Below are 12,705 nucleotides of genomic sequence, written 5' to 3'. Positions count from 1 at the left end.
TATTATAACAAGTTACAAGACTTAACTGTCGACTGTTCTAGGTTTAATAAGCGTGGACTGATTCCCCCCTGAATTTACTGGCTGAAATACAAGTAGTTTGATAATCTAAGAGTGATTGTTGACTGGATAATTCTCAAATTCGATAAAGCAATAGGAGTTTTTTGCCAGTTATAACTATTTTTCCAAGAACTTGACTTCCCCTATGGACAAAATAAATGCTTTCGAATCAAAGCATAAATGATATGGTAGCAGTTTTTGGAACCAAGTACCTCTTAAGCCCAACATGTTTATTCTCTATACAGTGTTTATACAAACATGAGGTGTTGAATTTGAATTCTTAAAATACAATTCTACATAAAAAAACTCGCCTCGGTATAACAAACTCTTTGTAATAAGACCTAACATATAAAACTGTACTAGATTAAAATATTTGATTCTGTAAATACAATTTAATAAACTTCCCCCCTCACGGTATAACCCAAGTACTCTTTTATAATCAGATACAGAAATTACAAAACTAGACTTAGATTTAAAGTATATTGACTTTTCTTAAAATAGAGAAAGAGACACATTTTAAAACTCCGCATCGGCTTATATTAACAAACTGCGTGTATTTTATAACCAACATATAATAAAACTGGACTAGATTGAAATATTTTGGAATTCATTAAATACAATTTAAAACTCTCCTCTTGGGTATTAGAGATCAAGACACTTTATAATCAACATACAAAACTTAACTAGATTAAAATATTTGATTATCTTAAATACAATTATATAACTCCCTCGGTATTAACAAACTTTTTATAACCAACATATAAAACTTACTAGAATTTAAATATTTGATTCTTAGGGAATACAATTTAAAACTCCATCCTCGGTATAACAAATCTTCTTTTATAACCAACCATAATAATAACTGAACTATTGATTAAATCTATTTGCATTGTACTTAAATGACCCAATTTCTAAAACTCACGCCTCGGTATAACCAAACTCTTGTATAATGCAATCATATTAAAACTGGATACTAGATTAAATATTTGCATTCTTAAATAGTCCATTTTAAAACTATCCTCGCATAGGTATAAACAAACACTCTTTATAATCAACATATAAATACTGACTAAGATTTAAATTATTTGAATTTGTTAAAATACAATTTAAAACCTCCCTCGGGGATATAACACAACTCCTTTATAACCAACATATAGAAAACTGACTTAGAAGATTAAATTATTCTTGATTCTTAAATACAAATTTTTAAAAAACTCCCTCGTGATAAGTGTATAACAAGAAGAAATGCTTTACCAAAATGCCTATTTACTCTTTATACCATGTCAACATATAAAACTTGACTAGATTAAATATTTTGATATCTTAAATACAATTTAAAACTCGCCTTTCTGGTATAACTAAAGTCAGAGTGTCTTTATAATCAAACATATAAATTTCTTAGACTAGGAATTAAGCCTTATTATTTGATGTTCTTTCAAATAACAATTCTAAAACATCACCTCAGGTGTATAACTAGAAACTCTGTTATAATCAAAGCATATAAAATATATTACATCAATTGACTATGAATTATAAATATGTTGATTCTTAAATACTAATTCTATAAACTTTCCCTCGCTGTATATACAAAAACCTCTTTATACAGTTAATAGAGAGCAGAGTAGAACTAATAAAAACTGAAACTATAGATTCAAATATCTTAGATATCTATTAGAGATTAACAAATTTACAAAACTCCCGTTCGGTATAACAAACTGTCTTTATAGAACCAAACATATAAAACTTACTAGATTAAATATTTGATTAAATTAAATACAATTTTAAAAACTCCCTCGGTTTATAAACGAAACTCTTTATATATCAACATATAAAACTGACCTAAGAATTAAATATTTGTGATTCTTAAATAGTGCTCAAGTTTTAAAAGGACTACCCCTTACGGTATAAAACGATAACTCCTTTACTAATAATCAACATATAAAACCTGAACGTAGATTAAATATTTTATGATTCTTTAAATACAATTTAAAACTGATCCTCGGTATTAAACCAAACTCACTCTTTTGATAATTAACATATAAAAACTGGACTAGATTAGTAGAATATATTTATTCTTGAAATTACAATTTAAAACTCCTCGTCGCGTTGTTATACAAACTCTTTATAACCATAACATATACAAACTGACTAGATCTTAAATTATTTGATTCTTAAATTACAATTTTAAATCTCCCTCCCGAGTAATAACAAACTCTATTATAACCCCAACATATAAGAAACGTGAACCTAGATATAAATATTTGATTACTTGTAAGATACAATTTAAAATCTCCGCCTCATTGGATATAACAAACTCTTTCTATAATAACCAAACATAGTAAAAAACCTGACTATGCAATTAAATATTTGAGTTCCTTTGTGTATTAATTACAATATTAATGAAACTCCACCTCGGCTTATATAACAAACTCTTTTACTAACCCATCTTAATATAAAAACATGACATAGATTAAATAATTTTGATTCTTAAATACATATTTTAAAATCTCCCTCAGGCAGCTATAACAAAACTAATTTTATAAATCAATCATATAAAAACTTGCACTTAGGATTAAATTATTTGCATTCTTCAAATAGCAATTTAAAGACGTCCGTCCTCAGGAGTTATAACATAATAACTCTTTGATAAATCACACATATTAATAACTGACTAGATTTAAATATCTTGTTATTCTTAAATACAAACTTTAAATAACTCCCTCACGGTATAACAAACTTCTTTATAACCAACATATAAAACTGACTAGATTAAAATAATTTGATTCTTAAAATACAATTTAAAACTCCCTCGGTATAACAAACTCATTCTTATACATCAAACATATAAAACTTACTAGATTAAATGATTTGCATTCTTAAATGTACCAATTTAAAACTCCACTCGATATGAACAAGTATACTCTTTATAATCAACATATTAAAACTAGACTAGATTAAATATTTAGATTGCTTAACAATACAATTTAAAAACCTTCCCCCTACGGGTATAAACAAACTCTAATCTTATAACGCCAACTATATATATATAAACTGACATGAGATTAAAATATTTGATTCTTAAATACAATTTAAAACTTCCCTCAGGTGTTGTATAACAAACTCCTTTATAAATTTAACATATAAAAATGTACGCTAGATTAAATAATATTGAGTTCTTACCAATAACAATTTAAATACTCCCTCGTGGTATAACAATACATGCGATGTTATAATAGAGTCCAAACATATAAAACTTATCCTAGGATCTAACCATATTTAGATTCTTAAATACAATTTAAAACTCCCTCGGGGGCTAGTATAACAAACTACCTTTGATAATCAACATATAAAACCTGACTAGATTAAATATTTGATTCTTAAAATTTAAATACAATTTATAATAAAACTACCCGTCGGTTATGTAAACAAACTCTTTATAACCAACATATTATAAAACTCCCTCGGTATAACAAACTCTTTTATAATTAACATATAAAATCGGACTTAGATTAAATATTTGATTCTGTTATAATAACAATTCTAAAACTCCCTCGGTATATACAAACTCTTTGGATAATCCAACATATAAAACTGACTAGATTAAAATATTTGCATATCTTAAATACAATTTAAAACTCCCTCGGTATAACAAACTCTTTATAACCAAACATATAAAACTGACTAGATTAAATATTTTTATTCTTAATTACAATTTAGTAAGCTCCCATCGGCTATAATTAAATCAAACTCCTTTTAATAACCAACATTAATAAACACTGACCTTAGATTAAACATAATTTGAAGTTCTTATAATAAGTACAATTTAAATAACTCCCTCGTATAACAAACCTCTACTTTATGTGAGAAGCCAACAGAATATAATTAACTGACTAGATTAAATATTTGATTCCTTAAATACAATTTTAAAACTCCCTCGGTATAACAAACTCTTTCATAATCAACATTATAACAACTGACTAGATATAGAATATTTGATTCTTAAAATACAATTTAAAACTCCCTCGGTTATAACAAAACTCTTTATAACCAACCATATAAAACTGGGACTAGATTAAATATTTGATTCTTGAGAGAATACACATTTAATAAAAACTCCCTCGAGGATTATAACATAACTCTCTGTTATAATCAACATATAAAACTTACCTAGATTTAAATATATTGATTTCTTTAAAAATACAATTTAAAACTCCCTCGGCTTTTATAACAAACTCTTTAATTAACCAACATTATAAACAACTCGACTAGATTAAATTATTTGATTACGTTTAACAGTGTACAATTTAATATAACTCCCTCGATATCTGGTTATTATACATAACTCTTTATAACCAACAGTATATAAATACTGAACTAGATTAAATGTAATATTTTTGATTCTTAACATACAATTGTAATAACTCCCCTCGGCTATAACAAACTCTTTATAACCAAAACATATAAAAACTCGACTAGATTAAATATTTGATTCTTAAATAACAATTCTAAAACTCTCCTCGGTATAACAAACTCTTTATTTAACCAACATAATAAAAATCTTACGTAGATTTAAAACTATTGTTTTGATTCTTAAATTACTAATTTAATATACTCCATCGGTCTTATACAAAAACTATCTTATTATTATAATTCCAACATATAAAAACCTCGACTAGATTAAATATTTGGAATTCATTAAAGTACAATTTTAAAATCTCCCATCCGGGTATAAACTAAACTCTTCTATAACTAACATATTAAAATACTGTAGACTAGATATAATATAGTTTTGATTCTATAAATACCATTGAAAACTCCCTCCGGGGTATAACAAAAGCTCTCTTTTATAGAACCAACATAGAAAACATGACTAGATTAAATGTAGTTTGAATATTCTTATATACAATTTAAAACTCCCTCTAGGTGATAACCAAAACTCTTCATATATTGTGACCAACATATACAACCTGACTAGATTAAATATATTGATTCTTTTAAAATACAACTTTAGTGAAGATAACTCCCTCGTGTTCTATAACAACCTCCTTTATAAACCAACATATATAAACTGACTAGAACTTAAATATTTGAGTTTCTTAAAATTAACAATTTAAATACATCCCTCGGTATGTAAGACAAAACTCTTTATTCAACCAACATATAAATAACTGACTAGTATTAAATAATTTGATTCTTAATATACAATCTTATAAACTGCACTCGGTACTAACAAACTCCTTTAATAACCAATCATAATTATAACAAACCTGAACAGTAGATTAAATATACTTGATTCTTAAATACAATTTAAAAACTCACATCGGCTTTCGATAACAAACTCTTTATAACCAAACATATAAAAACTTGACTAGATTAAATATGTATGATTCTTTCAAATTACAATTTGTAATAACTCCTCTGGTATAACAAAATCTTTCTTAAACGTGAGCTTGGATTAAATATTTGATTCCTTAAATACATAGTGTTTAAAACTCCATCGGTATATACACCAACGGAATCCTTTATAACCAACATATAAAACTGACTAGATTAAATCATTTGATTCTTAAATACAATTTAAAACTCCCTCGGTATAACAAACTCTTTATAACCAACATTATTAAACACTGCACTAATAAGTAATGTAGATTAAACTATGTTGGAATTCTATAAATAACAATTTAAACACTCACATCGGTAAATCAAAACTCTTTATAAACCAACATAATAAAAACCTGACTAGATTAAATATGTTGGATCTCTTAAATACCAATTTTAAAAAACTCCCTTCGGATCAATTATAAACAAACCTGAGACTTATATAACCAACATTATAAAACATGACCTAGATTAAATATTTGATTCTTAAATTACAATTTAAAAGCTACCACTCGGTATAACAAACTTTCTTTATTAACCAACACCTATAAATACTGACTTAGATTAAATATGTTGATTTCTTAAGAATACAAATTAAAACAAAAAAATCTCCCTACGCGCGTGGAATGCAATAAGAAAAAAAAACAAACACTTTATAAATCAACATTATAAAACGTGTTTACTAGTATATAAATATCTTTAATTTCGCGTTTTTTATGATGTCTCATTATTTATCTAGCAATATTTTGATGTGTTTTACTGATATAATTTGGAAACATCAGATATCCAATATGAAAAACCATAAATATCCAATAATTTGCGATGTATAACAAGGTATAAAATATGATATATAATTTTCAAGGATGACGGTCAATCAAAGATAAGAGAAATGAAAATTAAGTAATTTTGTTATATTCATTCATAGTTCCTACACTTCAGCTGATTAATTTGTAAATTAACAAGGAACTCCTATCTCATTGCCGATTAAGGCATTCAGCACAACACACCACGATAGATATGTGTATTTACGATCCACAGCAAGATGTAAATAACTTTTGAATATCTTAAAGTAAAACAATCGTAACTTAACATTTTATTATAATATAGTTTTATTGATTTACTCCACACGTTTAATGTTGCTCTCTTTAAGTTTCTCTTTAAATTTTAAGAATGGTTGTTTTTATGTAAGGATATAATAATGGGATTATGTCAACGGTACATGATGAGAACGTTGTGTAACGCATGTTTTTATGAACAGTATCTGTGTGTAATAGTATAAGAGAGTAGTAGTTTAGATAGTGAATGAAAGTACGAAATTTAAAATAATAACAATTGTGTAGATTAATGAATAGTTAAACCTAACTCCTCACCATTTATTTAATGCAGGCCTAATTTTAAAATTAAACGTTCATTTTGATATGTCTATATTATTTCTTTAACGAGTAGGGTGGAAGCGTTTCATATCATTGATTAAAATTATTTACCTTGAAGAATCTATTTCTAACAATTAAGAAATATGGATATAACTATGTTTCAATTTATTTAAAAATAAAACTGCCCTTTTATAAAACTGATTTGGAGTGCCTTTTAAATAAACCTAGTCAGTGAATAGAAATTTATTTTGCTAGATGAAAAAGTTCTGCTTGAACTTAATTTTGTGAAGATAAATGACTTTTTACATGGGGTACTCAGATATCCCTGTATAACATAACCTAGGGTATAGGGTATTGGCTATTACTCATAGGAGTCCTTAAAAAGGTTTCCACCCCCCTTTTAAACTATCTTTAACAATATTAACAGATGACAGTTGAGTTTTACTTTTGATGAGACGTCTTCTATTGATGTATTAACAAATGGTGATGGATGGTTGACTGTCTCGCTCCTTAGAACTGCGAGTTACGGTACCTAACTTGACCGTCGGTTAGGTTGACGTGGTAAGTATACAATGTGGGCATATTAGGGCTGGGTACTTTTGGGAAAAGTTAAAATTTTAAAGATAGAAATTGCCCATTAATAAGTGATAACCCATTTTATAAAGATATGTGTACTCAAACAGAAGAACCTTATGAAGCCCACAAAAAATCTTCAGGTCACTAATGGTTACTCCTGTTTGGGTTGCCCATTTTAAGTCTTGAATTGTTTTACAATTTTAGAGACTCACTTAAAGTTATTTTAAGGCAGATCAAATCATTAATTCGCTTGTGGGTATTTTGTAACTTATAGGACGCTTGAAATTCAATCAAAGAATAGTTATTATCAAGAAGATAAAGAGCACAACAAAACAATAAAAACCATATAAAATATATATTTTTAAAATTCTAAGATTATATGTTGTTTAAATTGTAGACCTACAAACTGTGATTGCTCGGGTCGTTGGTTTACTTGAAGCCTGGTGTCCTTACTGAGTGTGTGATCCAACTTAATCCGTTTAATTTTTTAATATCTTTGGAAGATAGACGATTTTTATAAAACGACATGCAAGGGTGCCAAGTATTGTAGTTACAGTAATTACCCCCTATTAATTTCTTCTATTATGAAATTTTAATATATTTTTATATTGATTCCCTTTCTATTAGACCCATAATTATAAAATTAATACTTTAATTAAAATCATCAGCTCCCGCCGAATCAACTGTCGTAGGACAATCCTCACGTCGTGCGAGAACTCCGGAACTCGAATAACTAGTCTGAGGCGGGGAGGAGATGACAGGTGCACATTCAGTCATGAAGTAGCTAACCAGCTGTGCGTCTGAGACATCGCCGGGTGACCATCTAAATGATACCAACACGGTATGACATGCTACATACATCTAAAAACGAGAATGGAATATGGAAGATAGTTAACCACGCCATACATTTTAAAGTATGCATAATACCTGTAAGGGCTTCTTGATAATTTGAAGTACTAAGTTATATTAAGCAACACTTTGTTGACCTACTAGTTGATTATATACGAGACTGTACAGATTACCCCAAAACATTACCACAAAAATGTTATAAGCCAAGCAATATAAAGGAACACATATTTAGATGGGTTAACGACAGATACTCGTTCCTGAATTAAATTTGTGAAGTAAAATGGAAGAAGAATGTTTTGTTTTCAATATTTCTCAAGTAGTTTGTATTAATGTAAATGTAACCATTTCCTAGATAAGTGGATAACATTTTAACAATGAGACTACAATTTCCAATTTATTGACTCCTGTTACTGATTTTTGTACCAGACTCACAGGGAGGACAAACAATACTTGTTCAGGGAACTTTAATTAAGCTCGTTGAAGAAGCAAACACCTGTTTTTGCATGTAGTATTAGAAAATTGATACCGTTCTTAAAATTGTGATACACAAATTAAAAAGTCCTTGAGTATAAACAAACCCCGGATGTACTCACAAGTACAGAAAAGTGTATGAAATATGCTATAGTTGAAATGTGTTTAGAGTATTTATAAACTTATTGTGGTTGTTAAAAACATTTTACTAGTATTATGTAATTTGTAATAATCTAGAAATAAAAACTGCATATACAATGGATTTTTAACAACTAATACAGAAATTTCAAAATGATTATTCTAGTAAAATACAGTTTTTACAAGTAGTATTTCCTTGGTTTTTACTTGGTTTTAGGTATGATTGTTTAAAATTATTCAAAATTTTATAAAAACGCACTGTGTTATATTTATATAGCACCAGTTAACAATTCGGTAAGATGAATGTAACTAAGAAACATAACATTAAACAATTAAGAATTATACACACATTAATAACAAATAATGACATGAAGACAATATTTAAAATATGAAACATATTTTTATAAAATTTTATTACACATAAAATATTTGTCTCGATGCCAGATATATTAAGGATACACTTTCAAATAGTTAGATGCCGCTAAAAATCAGTGCAGCTTAGCAGTAAACTGTAATAGTAATTATCCTTTAATTAGTTAAACTAGTTATAGTGGATCCTATGTTTAATCAGAAAAAATACACGTTTCTTTAAAAATAGTAAATAAATGTATTAAGAACTTTATTTGTAAATGTTTTATATCTTTACAGATTTCAATATGGTTGGTGTCAAGTTTTTTTTAGACACCAAAACAATCAAAAAAACCTGTGTTTTTTGGTTGATGTTTATCTCACAGTTTATTATGTTTCGTAGAGCAAAAACAAAAACTAGATTTAGAATGCTCGGGCTATTCTTAACAATCCAATATGCTGTACGAAAGTTTTTAGAATTTACATAAAAAATGAAAATTAATAAAATTTGTGTTTTAACAAATACATGTGCATGCTTAAATAGATATTTCTATTTAAAACTAAAAGATGATGGAGGCAGCCTCATCGGCACTGTATTTGTAAAAATTAACCGTGTACCCTAATAATTCATCCATAGTTTGAAATTTTAAAAACATAGCCGATTGTAAAATCTAAACTACCTACAGCAAGGGATGCTTTCTATGTTAATACAACTGATTTGCATTCGATAAATTAGGTTGTCTCAGCCACGGAGAGAAATTCCCGCCAGCTGTGTCAGTAAGTAGTTTTACGTGTAATAGTTGTTATTAAGCTGATAAATCCCTATAAATATTAATCCTAATGTGTTTTGTAGTGCACCGATACCTTATTTTACAATATTATGGTTATAAAGAAATTGAACAAATTTAAATCTGAAGACATAGAATGCTATAAGTAACAAAACTATAAATAAACTTAAAATTTTTTGTAAACTATTATAAATACAACTGCATGCAATACCTAGTATTAAATTTGTGGTGGAGGGGGGGTTGAAAAAATTCAAAATTCCACATGATTTCCAGATTTAATCATTTCCTGTAATGACTCTTCAAGATTCTTTAACTCATGAATCTTGAGATCCTCTAAGATATTAAAATGATGCTAGTAACATTGAAGGATTTGAGCCGGTTCAATACCTATATCTCCCCGGCTCATGTGTGTTTTATATAGTGTATGGGTGTGTGTGGTTTATTGGCTGCAGAGGCCACTGACCATTTGAAGGCGTTTTGGCCTTTCCGATTAGAGTGGCAAAGACTCCGAGCCGTGGTGTACAAGTTTAGGAGTGGCTCCAGTTTAATATTTTTTGTTTATTTAGTGTTTGTTAGTTTTGCTGAGCTATTCTCCTTCTGACATGTGCGGCTAAGTTTACGGCCCCTCACTGATGAGGTCCAGGAGATGAGTTGATTTTCTGCTGCCATCTCTCCATCATGCGTGGTCGCAGAGAACCTTCGCTTTTGCGCTCTGCTGAAGGACGGCCACCATGATGGACATTTCTACTAGTCAACATCTGTGATACCCTGCCCATATTCTTTATTTATTTGTTATTGTTGCCATTTATATAGTTTATATTTTGTTATTTAATTTTAAGTTAGTTTTAGATATTATTTAGTTATTTCTTGGATTTCATTAGGAGCCCGCCCTTAGCCGAAGGATACCGGGTGGAATTGGCATTTCTTGTTTTCAAATTATGGCGTTTTCTAATTTTTGTATGCATGTGCACCTGACGAGGATTGTTGAGGTATACTACTGCAGGCACTTTTTATTTTTTTTTTATTTATAGTATATATATATATATATATATTTATTTTTGACTGGATAGGCCTATGCGGTGTCTTAGTAAATGAACCTGAGTATACTGACCACGGTGTTCTTTTTTTACCTAGTTTTGTTTTGATCCGGCATCCCGTTCGCCACCATGGGCGCGCGCTTCCCTGATGGTTTGCTGTGGGTGTGCGAGCGGCGATGTACGGTTTCAATGGTAGCAGAGCGTGGTTAGCTGCTCTCTCAGCTGTCTCTCAGTTCTGGTTTTGTTTGTTGGTGTAGGTTAGTGTTAGGTAGGGGGAGGTTAGAGTACACAATTTTTTTTTTCATTAGGAGCTCGCCCTAGCACAGGATACCGGGTGGAATTGGTTTAGTGTCTTGCTTCCTGCAGACTTACCCTTTGCAGGGAGCAAGGGACTCTAAATTGCTTAACCGCTAAATTTATCTAACTGTACTCTACTTCTCCCCTATCAATGTGTTGTTTTGTTATATTTATTGCTTCTGTGTTTGTAGGTTGTGGTTAGTGTATATTTGCAGGGTATCCTTCTATTAGGTAGCAGGTATTAAGTTCTTCACTTGGACCTCGTCATTGTAAGCCTTTTGTGAGTTGAGTCCACTTAGGTTACTAAGTAATTGTTGCGTACGCTTTGTTGTTTATTGTGGTATTTATTTGTCTTAATTGTTTGGTATGGCATTTTCCCTGGTGCCTGAACATCTACGCAAGCCCGAGTTGGTTTTTGAGGTCCTGGCGAGAGGACAGAAGCCCGAGGGAGATGTGAGGGCATTAAGAGCTCAATTACGGGCTTGTATAGCGTTGGACTGCAGCTGGAATGCAGAGTTCCAAATTAACACAGAATTTGAGTTTTTGTAAAACCCGCATGGAGGAATTAGAAGACGATATTAATTTTGAGTCACTTCCCATGTCCGGGTCAGCAAAGGCTAGATTGGCATCTCAGCTTTTACATTGGCGTGACAGAATAGTTTTACTTATGTCAGCTCCTAGTTTAAACTCTGATATTAAAAGTTGGGCTTTTTCGGCCAGTAACAAATTAAAACAAGCCTTAGATGGTTTGAGTGAGGTGCGCTCGGTGAAAGAGAAGGGGGTACTATTTACCGCTGTCACTCCAACGGAGGTTCCCACTACCATTACTTTTGCTAACCATCCACCGGCTCTTTCTTTCGAGCCTCCCAGAGTTTACTATGTCTCCGATGGGTAGTGGTGAGGCATCATCTATAGTTGTGCCTTCCTTTTCTAGCTTTGGCAAACTGCCCCATCCTTTGGGGAGTGTTTTACAACACTTCCCCAGAGTTGATGGGCTTGATACTAATTTACTTATCCATTTCCTTCTGGAAGTTTTTAAGCTAAGAGAATTTCCTGGTATGACAGATGCCATGCTTATGCAGATTTTAGCGCAGTTTTCATTAAGGCCGCTTTTTGATCGCCTTCTAGACTGCCTTAAGAGAGGTGCCACCTTTGACCAGTTCACGCCGAGATCTTGGAGTTCTTTATACCTGCTCGGGTTAGGGAGCGCTTGCGGGTGGAACGCGTTTACCGTCCTCAGGCACCAGACGAGACGTTGAGCCATTTTGTCGGGGAGATACGGGATTGTAGCCCGGGTGTTGCGCTTGAGCTTGAGCGAAACGGAGTTGGGTGAGCCTTAGTTTTGGAGGGCATTAAACCTGAAGAACGCTCCCGTTTTGATTTTTTGTAGCC

This window comes from Homalodisca vitripennis, chromosome 8 (assembly GCF_021130785.1).
Source record: "Homalodisca vitripennis isolate AUS2020 chromosome 8, UT_GWSS_2.1, whole genome shotgun sequence".
Classification (NCBI taxonomy): Eukaryota; Metazoa; Arthropoda; class Insecta; order Hemiptera; family Cicadellidae; genus Homalodisca; species Homalodisca vitripennis.
Note: the sequence above shows the minus strand (reverse complement) of the source record.